The 18,150-nt window shown below is 33.8% G+C and overlaps 1 protein-coding gene across 1 annotated transcript in view; it reads left to right on the forward strand.

Annotated features, from left to right (window-relative positions):
- The first annotated feature begins 17,926 nt into the window (after window positions 1–17,926).
- The window catches only part of LOC145283575 (putative G-protein coupled receptor No9), a 355,093-nt gene continuing 354,869 nt past the window's right edge, over window positions 17,927–18,150 (forward strand). Inside the window, exon 1 of the mRNA XM_080132493.1 lies at window positions 17,927–18,150. This exon is cut by the window's right edge and continues 47 nt beyond it. The gene's annotated coding sequence lies outside the window, so the exon portion shown is untranslated.

The following is an 18,150-nucleotide window of genomic DNA, read 5'->3' on the forward strand; positions in this document are numbered from 1 at the left end:
AGGAAAAATTTAGATATAGAAATGTGTGAAAATACTGATGCTGTCTGACTTATTTTCAGAAAATAGTTAAATAATGAGGTTTTGGAGAAGCGTTTTTACTTAAAAAAAAAAAAAAAAATTAGTCGTGAAAAGCGAGCAAAAAACGCCAAAGCTTTATTTCTCTTTTGGTCCTCTTAGCTCTAAAAAGTCAGCAATATGGCCCCTGGTTCCAGAACTTTCGAAACATCGTTCCTAGATAGAGCTATAATCTAAACGGCTAAATACATCGGAGGAAGGAAGTAGTATTCCAAATGTGAATTGTTTTCACTCCTCACAAAGCTTTGCATGTCTCTTCTTCGCGTGCATATATATTTTTACGTACATCATTACTTCTCACCTACATTTTCTGTACGAACGCTATTAGATTTTGCTGACATTTATGTGTGTACTAATGTTTTTACGCTTCGCATACAATATTGTTTTTATGGGCGTAATCACATTGCAGACAAATTTATGTTCGTACACACCTTTACCCTTTTAAGATACAATTATGATTTTTTTTTACACAGTGATCACCACTTATCAAGGCCCGGAAGCCATTCAGGGATAAGGGTTATGGCAAGTACATTACGTTAGTGTGGAGATTTGATGATGGGTTTGCTAAAGGGGGCGGTTTATTAGGAATTTGTTAACGTTGGACTTGAAGACAACCAAGTTGTAGTCCGGTGGAAAGCAGGCAGACGGAACAGAGTTCCACAGTCGTGCAGTTCTAAGAAAGAAGCTTTGTTCATGGAATCCGCGTTTTGATTTAGACACAGATATAGAGTAAGGGGAAATTTTTCACGGTGGATTCAGCCAGACGGGTGTTTTTGTGAAAGATTGGCGAGGGGGGACAAGAGATAGGAGTTCAGACGAGCACCTGCCATGGAAATAACGATAAAACAAGGATAGGCTCGCAACGTCTCTTCTGTGGGAGAGAGGTTGCAGGGTGGAGAAAAGGGCATCCTCCACTAAGCCACGAAGTCTATTTTGTACTCAGTCAAGGCAGCATAGGCTGTTTTTAACAGCTCCTGCCCAGATATGGCAACAGTATTCCATCCTTGACGTACTTGGCTTTTATATAGATAGAGAATTGCATCAGTAGTGAGATATCTTCTGGAGCGGTAGAAGGATTCCACCATCTTTTCAGCGACCTTGGCAACAGACTTTATGTACGTGTTCCATTTCAGATCAGGAGTAAATGTCAAACCCAGAAGCTTGTCAAAACACGGGGCCTCACCCAGACGAGAGCCATCCATCACAATTGATGCCATATGGGGACCAGAGCGTTGATGATGTAAGGTTAGGAGTTTGGTTTTGGATGCATTAAAGGTAACCAGCCACATCTTCCGCCACTGAACCACGCACTTGAGATCAGAGGAGAGAGAATCAGAGAGAACTTTGTCATTTACAGCCTTTGATGTGTTGCCGTAGATGGTCGTGTCATCAGCATAGATGTCAACGAATGATTTAAGTATGTGTTTAGGGAGGTCATTGATGTAGATCAGGAAGAGAGTTGGGCCCAGTATTGACCCCTGAGGGACTCCAGCATTTATATTGCAGGCCTCCGATGTTTGTCCATCTACCACTACTCTTATGAGCCTATCGGAGAGAAATGATTTAATGATTGAGAAAACATTTCCAGTTATACCGGAGCTGGAAATCTTGTGAAGTAGACCCTTATGCCATACCTTGTCGAAGGCCTTTGATATGTCAAGAGCAATTGCCCTAGAAAGGAAGCCTTTGTCAAGAGATTCACTAATCCTGTGGTATATAACCGTCAGCACATCTGCGATAGATCTTGCAGAGCGGAAACCATATTGTGTGTCACTAAGAAGGTTATTCCTGCTGAGGTGGTTGACTATTTCTCTATTTAATATGGATTCCAGCAACTTACTCATAACACACAGGAGACTTATTCGTCTGTATTGAGAGGGAGATGACTTATCACCTGAATTCTTAAATACAGGGCAAACTGATGAGGTCTTCCAGGGAGTCAGAAAGCACTTCTCCTTAAGGCAGCGCTTAAATAGTTTCGTAAGTATGGGAGCAAGTTCTGGTTGAAGCTTTTTTAACACTATAATTGGGATACCATCAGGGCAAGTTGCTTTACTGGGATCTAGGTTCTTGATTAGCTTGGCGACCTCATGCACGGATATTTGTATGCTACCTAGCTTGTTCTGTGTTATAGGATGAAATATGGGGAGTTGATTGTACGTACGTTAAACATTTTTGAATATTGTTTTGTTTAAACGTATGTTATCACGTTTCAAAACATTATTTCTGTACGTTACACATTTCACACACATCTATGTTAGTACGTACTTAATCACTTTCCCCACGCACTTATATACGTACATAGATTTTCACCTTTCATATATATTAACATTTTTGTGCATGAGTTAACACTGTTCACACATGTGCGATTGTACATAACATATCAATGTTTACATATATTTCTGCCTGTATATACGCGATTATCGTACGTATGTCATTAACTTTTACAAATATTTATGTTCGCTAGTACCTTATCATATATCACACACATTTATGATGGTATGTAATTATCATCTATTCACATATCCATATTTGTACATATGTTTTCAAATGTAACACATTTATGTTCGTACATTATATTATCACAGTTGACACATGTTAGTATGTACGTTATTACCGTTCACATACTTTTCTGTTTGGACTTACTTTATGTTCTATCGCACATATTTATTTGTTGCCTTGCCTCATCACCGATTACAGACAGTGCTGATCCTACTTACGTAATCAAATTTATATTTAGGCCATACGAACAGTCTCTTTTATCACACATATATTTTATTTGTATCATCTTTCAAATGCAGTTACGGGTGTGTGTGTGTGTACGTAGGTTTTCACCTTACACACATATTTATGTTTGTATGTACGTTATCACCTTTTACGTTTTTATGTTCGTAAATCGTTTTCTTTACTCTAAAATTTTATTCGCTTTATTGATTATTTCTTTCAAGGCATTAATATTCGTAGGTACGTTATCGCATTTCACAAAATTTATTTTGTATACACGTTCTTATGTTTCACATAGATTTATGGTAGTAGTAATTTGGATATTCCTTTCAAAAATAACGTTTTATTAATTCACGGTTAGCAGGGTTTTTTTTTTTGGGGGGGGGGTTATGATTAGTTTCATTTCCGTATTACGCAGATTTTTGTGCATATTTTCTACGTTGTAAAGATTGCAAAGTATTCAGAGCAGCATTTAGGCTAAACTTTATTTCAATCATTTGAAAGGTCTTTACACAACTACTTTTGCTTCTTTTATCTTACTTACTTACGTGGAACTTTATATAGGTGGTATTCAGAGCTTTGGGACACATTCGATTTGATTTTAGCCGGTAAAGTAGACCCATGGAGTCAGAATTGAAAAACAAAATAGATATTGGCAGGCGTTGTTCGAAATAATGCGTAAGCTCTTCATACGCGCCAATATACATTTGTACGATATTTTTGTTTTGATATGCACACAAACTAAGCTAAGATCGTAGCAAATAACGCTGGAGAGCAGTATCTTTTCGTGTCGATTCTAGCTTAGCGCACTGAATCATATATTTCTTGTTAGAATCACTAGTATATATTCGATACACTATAATAATTAACAGAGGATTGTCTCTACAAAAATAAATACGAAATCTGCATGAATTAAAATATGATATCCCAGCGTATTTTACAACCGAACAATGTCGCGAAGCGTGCGACTTTGCGTTTGAAAACAGAACACTTTGTAAAAGTGTAATGTATTTTGCATACTTTTACATTTTTATGAGCTAGAATAAAAATATCATCGATCTTGCATAAGTAAATAGACAGGTATCGCTATTAAGTAATATCTTTTGTTTATTTGAAGTGGAGGGAAAGACGAGATATTGTAATTATTTTTGCTATATTTTTCTCAGCCTGTACAAGTAACAGATACATCCTAAGTTGCAGTCTTGCCACCGCATCTGAGGTGTAGCTTCTAAGAGTATTCTTTCCTGCCTTGAAAAGGTAGATAATCGCTTAAGGAATTGAACGAGGGTCATTCACCCTTCCTCACAAATAGGGATTAAAGAGTCTGTCTCTGCTTTATCGTTATTTTTATGATAGTTACTCGCCTAACCTTTAATTCATGGCCCCTTCTAGTAAATACTTCGCTAAAAAATACTCCCCTGGGTTCAACAGCCGCCCAAAACTTCCGTCAAAAACCATCGGTGCCTGGAACTAAACAGGAATGTCTTGGGCTGAGGTTCTTTACTAAAACTGTCCATCTGTGGAACGCTATACCGTGTGTCTGCCTGCTGACTGACAATAATATTGTCGTTTTCAAATGTTACGCGAATACATTCCTATGTAGCTGTTTTCTAAAATAATTTATATCTTACTTTAATTAAACTATATCGTATGATTTTGATCTCAGCATCTACCAAGTACACCACACTTATCTTAGAATTGCCCCCAGGGCTTAATAAAGATGTGGCCTTCTAAAGTAAACAAATAAATCAAATTTTCTTTTCCAGATACTTTATTGAATAAGTTTGCCTCGTTAAGAGAAGAGAAGACAATGGGGGGACAGCTGCCATATTAACAATGATAATATATTTCTTAATAGCAATTTCAGGTATAATGGGTAGTAGAACTGATTAACGTTTATATTAACTCTTTCGACAACAAGCAAAGTGCTGAATCGCTTACTATTTGGTGAAGAGAGTAGTCAGCGTTATTTGCGCTATTCAGAACGATACACATGTTAAGTGATCTTTCAAATTTGCGTATGTGTTCCAATCTTTTTTTAAGTACATCTCTTTCTAGACGCAAGTTCGCAGAGCACAAGGTGGATCAAATGATAACAGTATTTGTGGGCCGTTGTTGTCGAAATATGAACATTCGGTAATACAGCTGCTTAGGGTAAAATATAAAAAAAAAGAAATTGGTAGGCGTACACATGAACAAATATACATTTATGCATGTTTATTACGTTTCATTCGTCATACAATTGCCAAGACGGAAACACTAAGGATGAGACATTATGTTTTGGTTTTAATTATAGCTGATGCTATTTCTTCTACTTTTAATATCATTACTATACATTGTGTAGAATATAATATTCGATAGAGAATTGATGTCAAAACATTATATACAGAATCTGCATGAATTAAAATATCATATTTAGGCGTATTTTATAACCAGGCAAATTCGGGTAACTTGTAAGTACTACATATATGTTTAATATGCCCGGGGGGTTTTGTTGTTTGTTTTATCATAATTATATTGGTATGTGTGCTGAGTTAATATGCACCATTTTAAATTTTAAAAATATTGAATAAGATTTTGTTTTTATCATGTCGAATATTCAAAATTTCTGCTTGTATGGTACTGCATAAGCCGGGATAAGTTGACATTTTATTTTTATTTCTAGTTTACATCCACCCAGAATAAAAGGATTTACTTATATGACAATCCAGTTTCAGCTTTTATTGTTTTCTTGGTGATTAACTCGATTAAAATAAATAATAAGCACCATCAGAATCAATACACTTCTCTAACCTTAAAACAAGTGTATTCATGCCAGTAACGAAAAAATCTTAGGCACATCACAATTAAAAGTTGTTCTCGATAAGAAAATAGTCTAAGCTCTATACGAGTATAGAATATCTATACTCGTAAAAACAAGACCATTCTAGCTATGCCGAAAGTCCACAGAAAAAAAAAATCGTTTCTCTCTAGCCAATGGGGAAATTACAAATCACGCATACAACATAAAGCATTAAAACCGTGATAAAATCGATGTGAGCCGACATCTGGTCAACCTTCCGTTAAAACAGACGTAGTTCGATGAAATTTCTATAATACCGACGTATTTTCTTCAATACTGTCAAAGGACATACAATGAAGCATTTCCGCGATATATCGACTTAAATTATGATATTAATAATAGATGTCTTTGAATTATTTTTACAGATCAGAGAGTAATTAAACATTCTGACACATCCAGTAACTCGCGCATGAATACATATAGAGAGCATGTCGTTAATCTAACAGCTTCTCGTTAAACTGATAGTAACACAAGCGTTATGGTTAATTCAAATAAGGATTTTACTGATACATATCACCCAATTCCAATACATTTGTCACAATATAATATGACTCGGTATGATCTGCTAATCTAAAACATTTTCAGTATTAAATATTAAATTTAATTAAATAAATTGTTAAGAAAAATAAAATAATTCTTTGAATACAAGCATATCATAATGTCTGAAGCTCAACATATATGATGGAGGTCAAATATAATATATATATATATATATATATATATATATATATATATATATATATATATATATATAAATATAGTTTGACAACAAGTCATTATTCAAGCATGTCTGATTGAACAGGCCAAAGTTATTTTTTCCGATCTTTCTGGACATATTTTCTATTTGCCGAGCGGTCTTTTCTATTTCAGCTGGCGTGGGTAAAGAATGGCCCCCAAACGTTGTTGTTCAGCCTAATCCGTCTCAAGCACTTTCTATCAATGCGTCCGATTATTATCAGGAGCAATTGTTGTTATCGTTTTCTTTTCCTTTGAGGCTTGGTGTATTTATAAATTTTGATTGGTTATAAAGGTGGGTGCAGGAAGGTTAGGAGCGATTAATTTGTATTTTTAGTTTCAATTTTCTTATTTTCTTATTTTATAGTTTATTTACTTAGTTTCTTGTTAGGTATTAAATACGCTTAGTATACTTCTCCGGGTGTTGATTGAGATCCTTTTGAAAAGGGTTGTAGTTTTCTGATAAGTATGGCTTCTAGTAATTTTAGTCGTCGTGTGCAGTTGTTAACATATCGAATTTTAGTGATGTTAGTTGAGATATTTCTAATATCGGACGAGTGTAGGTTTTTATCATGGGATGTTAGGTGTTGTTTTATGGCACTATTGTCGGGGGAGTGTTGTTGTTGTGTGACCTTTGTCTGCGTTGTATGAGTTTTTAGAGTGGGTTTGGAGACATTCCTGAAAGGGGCAAATAAACTCATAAATTACATTAGTTTGGTTTAGTGTGATGTCAGTATTGTTATTCATTTTTTTTAATTATTAAATTGAAGGTTTGAAATTTAGTACGATATATAATTAGTTTCATCTTTTTCATTTGGTCGGTGGATCTAGTGGATCTTTTAATTAGGTTTGTTATTACTTTTCATCTGTCTTATAGTACGTGTGTATGTGGTTTTTATAGTATACTTTGATGGTGTCATTTTTGTTAGGGTTTATGTTTTTATTGTCGAGTGAGTTTAAATAGAGTGTCCTGTGCTTACAAATGATTTTATTGGGAAATTTATTGTTTATAAGGGTTTGTTTTATATTTGTTAGTTTTTTGTAAAATATTTGTCGGGTTGATGCTATATTGTATGAGCGGTGAATCCATTTTTGTTATGAACGCAGTTATATATTTTTCTGAGCATTTGCCCTGGTAATTTAAGAGTTTTGCGTTATTGTTGGTAGGTTTTTGTATGTTGAGGGTTTTGCATTTAGTAGGATTGCTTGGGTCCACTAAAACGTTGAAAAATGGTACTCTGTTATTTATATTTGGGGCATGTGTGAATTTGCAATGAATATGTCGTCGACATATCGGCATAGATAGTAGGGTTATTATTTTGATCTAAGAAATTTTTAATTTTCGAGTTGGATCATATAGTATCCTGCGAATTTTGGGCCTAGAGATGATCCCATTGACACGCCATGTATTTGGATGCATATTTTTCCATTAGTATCAGCAAATGGAACTTGTGTGATGTATTTTAATAGTAACTTTTCGAGGGTTTGGGGTTTATAGGTGGAGGTGGTATTGCATTGTGGTTGTTTACTTGATTAATTATTATTTTAATTCCATCATTTTTAGGGACGTTAGGAAAGAGGTTTTCGGCGTCGAGGGTTACGGTTATGCGTTTGTTGGGATAGTGTAATTTTAAAATGCCGAGGAAGTTTGTAGTAGATTTTAAGCAGTATGTAAAGTTGGATCATATTATTGATTTTTTAGCGATATTACATACTGGGTGGGAATTTGAGAAATTATAGGTCTTGGAGTATATCATTTTTGTGAAATTTATTTCCCCGCATATGTAGTCAGGTTATTGCCTCCTATTATTTTTAAAAAATTTTTATAGTTCCTATTTCGCCGTTATGTGCTGTTATAAAATGGTTAATTTGTTTTTATTAGTTGTTTCGTATGGTTTCTCGTGAGTGGTTTAAATTTTTGATTTAAATATTTTTATCGCAGAAAATGTTAGTTATTTTAAGGTTTTTGTCAGTTTTATTTAAAATTATATATATATATATATTTATATATATATATATATATATATATATATATATATATATATCAGTTTTCAAGAAAAGTCTTGTGTTTTTTTACTTTTAAATTCAAATGATCATATCTCGGATTAAACAGAAATTCATTGATTGAAATAAGCACCATCAGAATTAACACAGTTTTTCTAATGAAAAACAAGTGTATTTATGTCGTAACGTAAATGTATTGGGCGATGAAGTCATTGAAACTGTTTTTAATATTGTTGACGCGTTTGAAATATTTTTCACAGAAAAAGTTGTCGAGATGCCTAAAAGAGTATAGTCTATCAGTGCTATCACTGATAGACTATACTCTTTCAGGCATCTCGACAAAAACGATGAAGGAGTAGAGATTCGTAGCTAAAATCGTTCAATATGTGCAGAGTTGGTTTAAAAACATGTGGTCGCGAGTTGTACTGGAGGAGTATTCGACCTTTTCTGTTGACTAATATAGGTGTTTTTAAAGTTTCTGATGCATATCATTCACTTGGTGAAAGAAGTTCTCAACCATAATAGTTTCGCCTACATTAAACAGAAATTGTAATTGATGACACCGGTTGCAGACGACAAACCAGTAAGCATGACTTTCTTTTGGCGCAACTCTGGCTTTTGCAAGTGTCGTAGAGCTTCACCTGTGTCTAACCACTAAGCTGAGCTGATCGTCGCCGGGTGTCGTAAAGAACTCACTTTTCCTCGCAAGGCACGAACAGGCTTATCTTTTAGCGTAAAAAAGGGAAAATGACACTTCATCACAGCGTTTCTTATAGTTGTCGTTCCATTCGTGAGCCACACATTTATCATTATTTTTGTTTCTAAATCTCTTCAAATGGTTTCTAATCGATATATATGTTACGTCGAATTTAGAATGAAGTTAGCATACAGTAATGCATGGATTTTTATCGAAAAACGTCTTAACTATCCGTTTTCAACATCAGACGGCCGACCACTACCACGAGAGTAAGAAGAAGGCCTGTTAACTGAAAAATGAAAAAGGCAGGCAATGTAGGTAAGATTTGTCACACTGCCAATACTATATGAGGGCCATTTGAAAAAGAGCAATAAAACAATTTTAAAAAGGAAAATGAACACAGTTTGATTAATACTGGAACTGAACTTTATTCAATATCATATATATATATATATATATATATATATATATATATATATATATATATATTTATATATTATCTATGTAAAATTAAATAATTTTAAAGCAATATACAATTTAATACTAATAAAAGCTGAATTATGAAGTTAGGAAACAAAAAATTTAAAAACATATTAAACACCAACGATTAATAATTTTAAAAGTGAAAATCATCGATAAATAATTTTAAGAATGAAAAGAAACGATAAGATACAAAATATTGAAATCAAACAAATAATTTAAATACAAACAAACAGTAAAAGTTACTAGTGCAGAAATATATTTTTTAAAATTTAATTTAGAGAAAAATCACATGGGTTGAATGTTATTTTTTGGAACTTTAGAGATTATTCGGACTAATGTGCTCATCTTGTGTGCTTATTTCACAATGTCTTATCATCGAATCTTGAGTTATCCTTTATTACATCCTCAGCCGAAAATGATGTTCACACACCTAAAAACATAATTAAAGAAAATATTCATACCATAATGTAAACCATTGCTAAAATCTAAGAAAAGATAGTAAACAAACATTTACAATAATAATAATCACAGTGTAGTATCTGTTCTGATGCTACACTCATTTGTTCTGTCCTCGGTCAGTGGAGGAGAAATCCTTCATGACTAAGACAATTTTTATTTTATTTTTGTTCCTATCCAGAGTGCCCCTTTTTAGGGAGCTAAATTTTCCCATATTAAAACCCGACCTTGTGTCTAACTGTGCCCTCGTGAGGTGGCAAGTAAATAAATTTAAAAATATATTTTTGACAAATATTATGTAAAAATCATTTGTTTATAATTCTAAAAAGAAACAAGTTTAATATATAACGCTCAGTCACGGCTTATTTCATTAATAGATGCGTGGTGAATAATTTTCAAACAGACTTTAGAAAAAAAATATAGAACTTTCGGATTTGTTTTACTGTACACATAGATTCGAAAAAAATGTCTCAAAACAAATATAGAATAAATAAATGTTATCAAAAACAAGATAAGTTACTTTTCTACCAACTTGATATGTTTTTAATGTTTGCATTTAATGTAACATGTTTATTCAGCTCGATGTATTGGAAAAATTTAAATGGCAACCGACTCTCTCTTTGAGGCGGTAAGTTTGGGAAAATGTGTTATAAATAAAAAACAGACAAAATACTGTTAGAAACTCGCTCAATATATGTTACCGTGACATAGGCTGACATATATTCGGCGGGTTTTTAGCAGTGTTTTGACTGTTTTTTTTTATTTATAACTCATTTTCCCAAACTTACCGACTCCGAGAGAGAGAGAGAGAGAGAGAGAGTCGGTCGCCATTCTGAATTTTCCAATACATCGGTAAACACTGTATGTTTTTTGAGCTGAATAAGCATGTTACATTAAACATAAAACTAAAAACGTATCGTTGGGTAGAAATGTAACTTATCTTGCCTTTGATAACATTTTTTTGTTCTATATTTGTTTTGTGACAACTTTTTCGAATCTATTTGTACAGTAAAACAAACCAGAACTTTCAAATATTTGGACATACTCAATGAAAGGTCTTGTTTATTATTAAAAAAAACATTTTGACAAATATTCTCATATAAAAATTATTTGTTTATAATTCTAAAAAGAAACAATCAATTTTAATATATGACGCTCAGTCGCGGTTAATTTCATTAATCTACGTGGTGAATTATTTTCAAACCGACTTTAGAAAAAAATATAGAACTTGCAAATATTTGGACATACACAATAAAAGATTTTATTAATTATTAAAAACACATTTTGACAATTATGCTCATGTAAAAATTATTTGTTTATAATTTTAAAACCTAAAACAAAATTAAATTAAATTTTCAATCTTCCTGATAGACTTTTTAGCCTTATAAGAAAATAAACAGTTAAATATATCAACATAATATTTGCTGTATTAGCAATAAATAGTATTGTTTTTTTTGTTTTTTTTTACATAGGCATAACCACATTATCAAGGCTAAGAGGTCACTGGAGGATAAGGGTTAAATAGTGTACAGTAGAAATTGGACAATATAGTAATCATTAGTAATGAAAATTCGGTAAATTTGATAACTTATATGGAACGGCTCATCAAGAATTTATTTACGTTAGACTTGAAGACAACCATATTGTAGTCAGCCGGAAAGCAGGAAAACGGAAGACAATTCCACAGGCGTGCAGTTTTAAGAAAGAAGCTTTGTTCATGGAATCTACGTTTAGGTTTAGGCACAGATAAAGAGTGGGGGAATTATTGATAGTGTTTTCAGCTAGACGAGTGTTTCTTGTGCAAGTTAGGCGAGGGGGGACCATAGATTGAAGCTCAGTCGAACACTTTCCATGAAAATAACGATACATTAGAGACAAGCTCGCAACATCTCTTCTGTGAGATAGAGGATGCAGGAAAGAGAAAAGGACATCTCCTACGAGGCTACGAATCTATTTTGAACTCTATCAAGGCAGGCCAAGTCCTTTCTAGCAGCTCCTGCCCAGATGTGGCAACAGTATTCCATCCTTGGTCGTACCTGGCTCTTATATTGATAGAGAATTGCATCAGCGGTGAGATATCTACCGGATCGATAGAAAGATCCCACCATTTTTCCAGCGGCCTTGACAACAGATTTGATGCACGTGTTCTATTTAAGATCGGGAGTAATGGTCAAGCCCAGAAGCTTGTCTAAACTTGAGCCCTCCTGAAGGCGAGAGCCATTCATTTCAATTGATGCCAGATGTGGATCAGAATGTTGATGATGTAAAGAGAGAAGCTTGGTTTTAGATGCATTAAAAGTAACCAGCCACTCCTTTCCCCATTGTACTACGTACTCAAGATCAGAGGAGAGAGAATTGGAGAGAACTTTGTCGTTTACTGTCTTAGATGTGCTACCATAAATGATAGTGTCTTGTTTCTGTAATTTATATTAGCAATGTTATCAAACGTTATGAAAGTAATTTAATTTATATTAATAATGTTATCAAACTTTATGAAAGTACGTGAATACAGTTCTAATTAAGTACACGTTTAATTATTAACAAATAACATTATTTACTTTACTATATTTGGTTGGAATAAAATTTTCCCTTCTAATGGCACGTATCCAAACTGAGAAAATATATTTACTTTGGGGGCTTTTAGATAATTTCTCCGGCAATTTGTAACAACGCAAGAATACACCATGTTAGACAGCAAACTGAAAACTAGACGAAACTGATGCTGATAGCCTAGATCATATCCCTACAAGTGAATCTGATAGTGACGTCACGCTGTCATGTGCATCGGTCTTCTTTACTCTCGGTAGCCGTGCCACTACGCGCACCATCTTAAAGACTCTCGTTGCCAGCACGAAATTTCATAAATCACAATTGTGCTGTACGTGCAGTAGTCGTTTCTTGGCCACACGTCTTCTTTATATCACGAGTTGTTCCAGAAGCGTTTCGGCCTAGCTTGAAATGAAATAAGAAAATTGTGCGATTTTCATTTTTCTCCATATTGTATGTAACGTTTTGAAGAGAATACATAATTGTTTTAAAACGAATATAATTTAGACGATTAGATAGGGCCAATAACGCTGTTTTAAAGAACATCTTAACTAAAGGTATTGTAACAAAAACTTATTTGAAAATACATAATTTGAAATCAAAATTAATATCCCGCAGGACTGTCTTGTTCATATATATATATATATATATATATATATATATATATATATATATATATATATATATATATATATATATATATATATATATTAGAGAGAGAGAGAGAGAAAGAGAGAGAGAGAGAGGAGAGATGGAAAAACTTGCACGGGAGACTTCTCAAATCTGTCTAACTCTCACATGGAAATTAAGAACCGGAAACAACCAGATAATGCAAATGGACGGCCCTATTGCCTACAGATAAAGAAAAGCAGTCACATTAGTAGGGTTTATTCGCATTGAATGATTGTATTGATCATCGATATTCGATTCAGATAGGTATGCTCCCCGAATAAATGTACAATGAAGTCAAATATATAGCCATTTGCTTATTTGAAAGAGGATTTTTTGCACAGAAAAACACGAATAGATTATAAACATTTATTAGCAGTTCGCGTTTATCACTAAAAATCTCTTTTCAACTTCAGTATGAAAGATTAATTGAGCTAACTGTAAAGAGACAGACGAATCGTTTAGCAGAAATGTTCTTTTTTAAGTTTCTACATAGTATTTTATCGCAACGTTTGAAAATGTAAGAGCTTAATACCAAGTTCAAGAGCATACCTTTTCTAAGTGAAAGGGACATAGAAAGACGTTTTGAAAACAACACCTTTGGAAGAAAAACATACGCAACAAAATACCAGGCCTTAACTGTTGATGTTCCCATATGCCGAAACACCATCTACTCTAATAGCTTATTTCCTTACACTTTTTTCACGAATAACTTCCATGCATTTATATGTAAACAGACATCCTTCTCATCTCAAATAGTCCCAGTAGACATTACTTTAAATACAAAGAACCCAAGATAAGTTTTCAGACTATGTTGTACAGGCATTTAGAATTGTTGTAGACTCTTTAAAAATCAGTATTGCTATACATCTTATGTGATAACTGAATAGTTTTTATCATGTCAGAATCAAATGAAAAGTTACAACAAGAATTGGAACAAACTAAAACCTGATTGTCACATCTGGTCAATTTCAAACATGCAATCTTGGTGTAAGTATAATTAAGAAGAACAATATGCAATGAAATTCTGTTTTAAACATAAAAAAGCCAAGAGAACGTATGAAATGCTTCAGACTACATTTGGATCATATTGCATGAATCGATCATCAGTTTATGAGTCGATTAAAAGATTCAAGGAAAGCAGGGAGTCTGTGGGTAATAAGAATGTTAGAACACCGGAGTAGATTGACCTAATAAAGAATTTCATGAATAATTTTAACTTTTAGTTATTCCTCAAGTTCAAGGGAAACTTTAGATGCCATCGTTATGAGACAATTGACGAGATTAAACAGACTGTGACGAGGGTCACTGACGTATTCACACAAGTAGTTGAAACAATATAATAAGTACATTGCAACTGGAAGAGATTATATTAAATGCGACTAGGGTTTCATGTGTGTACTATCCATGAAAGTGTTCTTACAAAGAAGTCAGAAAACTTATTGAAGGAACCTATTAGATCCCTTTGTATCTAAGTCACCAAACGCCTTTTTTTGGCTGAACTCGGGTTTACAAATGATAAAAAATTAATCGGTCAAAACGTTAATTAGAGTAGATATGCTGAGTATCTCGGAACAAAGCGATGTGTTATTCAAGCGAATAAAATTGATCAGGCTCTATCTGAATAAGGAGCCTGCAAGTAACTCTTAAATTTAAAAGTTTTTTTCCAGCCGCATACATGCCCCAGTTAGAAGAGATTACAACGCCAAGTTCTGCAGTTCTAGGCCAGAAATGTTGACGTGACCCTACGTACCGCGCATTACATCCCAAGCGGTCACCCATCTGATTCTTCGTAAGACCGACCCTGCTTTAGTTGAGTGATCTAATAAAGACAGTGTCAAAAGGAGTATATCATGACTTGTGTTAATAGGAACCAATATTTGTAAGATTGTTCGATGCTCGGTCGATTTGTTAGTCACATATTAATAGAATGTTCATTGTTGATTATTATTTTTGGTCAGTTTTAAGTAAAAGTTGAGATTAACGTTGGCGTTATTCGACCAACTCATGAGCGGGTCTGAATCACCCGAGATTTTTGGACGGGACATGAACCTGACTAGGCTTAAATTATCTTTCGCATGTGGTAGTTAGTTTATTATCGGTCGTTTGAGAATGCTGATCGGGTCGTCCTCGGTTTGTTTTTACTCTTTAAGAAATTACTCCGTCCACGGGGTTACTATCCCTTTCAGGTTTATCTGGTTTTATATTCTTTCTTTGTAGATTTTGACACGTGGTGCCATATAAAGGTTCTCTGAATTATATTTCACCAAACACTTATGTTATGCTTTTTCGTTTCCCTTTTGAAAACTAAATCAAATTCTTCAACGTCTACACAAATCACAAACATTTTTATATGCAAACTAAGTCAAACAAAATATTTGAAGCCATAAAGTAGTAAAAGCATAAGAACTTTTAATAAAATTACAAGATTAGACATTAACGAGCCGAAATGGGTTAGTATGTGGTAAGAGAAAAAAGGCAAAGTAAAAGCAATGAATAAATATGTTAAAATATAAATACTTGTAGCATAAAAGGTGTATAAAAATAATAAAATTCAGCATTATAAAAAACTCCAAATGGTGGACATACCATGAAACTAAACAACATTAAAAATACCATGAGATATAAAACAAATTAAACATCAAAATATTTCGCCAAAATTACAAAGTCGGCCATTTAACAAATAAAAAAATTGTTTATATGCTGTAAAACAAAATAACATAACAATTCTACAGAAAGAAGCCGATTATAGTCCATAAATTGAGAGTACGTACTGGGGTAGCTCCCAAAGTCAAATCGCTTATTATTAGGCCAAAGACAACAGCATATTCTTTTCATTATTTTGACTCTCGAGTGTCTATCTTATACGCTTTTATATAGAGTGATGTGGTTCTCGGTTGATTAACTGTGCCTTACTGTGTCGGATATATACTCGACAGTAAAAACAATAGGACTATACATTTGTCATAGTCCTATATTTAATCTGAAAACAAGTTAAAACCTACGATGCCAGAAGTAGTATCAGTAAAAGAAGCAACCTTCTGTCCGCCATAATTTACATTCTACATATTCACAACTATTGTTAATGCACATTTTCCAAATGATGATATATGGTGATGCATGGCCGTCTGGAGCGCGCTTTGTCATATAAGGCTTAGGCCCAATGTAGAACATATATATTTTTTAAACTTAAAACCTTAAAGAATTACAAAGACGGGAGTGATACTATAAAAACGACCAACCATTTGTGCTTAAGAATGTAGTTTTCTACATAAATATCAACATTTTCAATAAAATAGTTGCTACAGATTTAATAACGCTCCCACTACTTCTGACGTATATCTATGAGAGAAATTGCTTTCTTTATGTATACCGCATAATAAATTTGTGCAACAGAGAAACACATTTTACAATTTATGCATGCATGAGTTTAATCACCATACCAATGCAATTTGAAGTTCCAGCTGATACATTTGACTGGAATCAAATATGGTACATTAATTGAGACATCTCCCATTACTATTGGATATGTCAAATTTACTATGAATGGTATAACGGTCGGTTTACATGCCATACTTCGATTTGACAGTAAATATTTTATTAAATATATATATCATAAAATATATTTAATACTAGCAGATGCACCCGGCGTTTCCCAAAAGAAATCGTAACTTTAAAGTTGTTAAAAAAAAAGTAGTAAACCACGGAAAGAAATTGAAATTTGAGGATGTGAGTATTATGTTTCTTTTTAAAAGAGTTCAATTATTCTAAGCAAAAAGAACACTCGAGCTGAGATCGAAACCAAAACTAAAAGACATTGAGTCAACAATTAGACCAGCTTGCCATTATCTTTAAAAAAGTGTTTTCAACTAACTTATTTTTAACTTAAGGTAGACTAAAGTTAACGATTCGCGCATGCGCAATAGTTAAACGTTTGAAAAACAAAGAAAATCATATGACCCCCAAGGTACACATTTTTCAATATTCATACATTACCAGCCGACTCTTATGGATTAAAATCGATTAAAAGTTTCCACATGACTGAATACCCTATATATCAAATGTCAATTCTGTAGATAAAAAAATCGTTGACTATATAGGTTGAGAGTTGCCCTAACACACACGCACACACACAGAACATACAACACAGACTCCCACATCTTCTCACTTTTGTAATATACATACATATATATATATATATATATATATATATATATATATACATATAAGATAGATGATATTAAACATGTTTAACATTTCGACTTGACATTAAGTAATTTATTAAACATCCAGAGTATCTTAATTTAAACGCGTCTTAACATCTGCAACCGAGGCTCTGTCGGTTAATCTGTGTGGCATGTTTCGATTTGGAATTTCATCTTCTTCTGTCAGTTACACGTTTGGAATAGCTTTTTACTTATTTTTGTTTTAATGGACATATGTTGGACATGTGCATATTTAAACAACAAAATTCGTCTCCGGGCGAAATTCGCAGCGATCAAGAGGAGCGCATTTTTCCATCAATGAGAGGGACAAGCTGCACACCGCGAACGGCTATTTTGCAGAATGTGCACTACCGAGTCAGCTCGAGATGATGATAACAAACTTTAGCGCGAACCACGTCAGCAGTAGCGATAGCATTAGAAACAATCGCATGTGCAGCAGTAATAGTTGGACCGTTTCTTAATGGAAGTCGTAGTATCAGCGATGGCGGCGGCGGCAGTGTTTGGTTCTGTCGAAATTGAGATGGTGACTTAAGTAGTTGGACTGCATCTACGTGTTCAAAATACGAGCCTCTGCGCTCACCGTCTAATTGTTAAGGTCTGCCGCTCGCGGCCCCGACAAGGGACTCAGCAACAGAGACCAGATTGACGGATCTTAACTTCAATGAACGAATGGAACTAAAAAACACACACAT

This window comes from Euprymna scolopes, chromosome 8, assembly GCF_053919585.1.
Source record: "Euprymna scolopes isolate OS-2025 chromosome 8, ASM5391958v1, whole genome shotgun sequence".
Lineage (NCBI taxonomy): Eukaryota > Metazoa > Mollusca > Cephalopoda > Sepiida > Sepiolidae > Euprymna > Euprymna scolopes.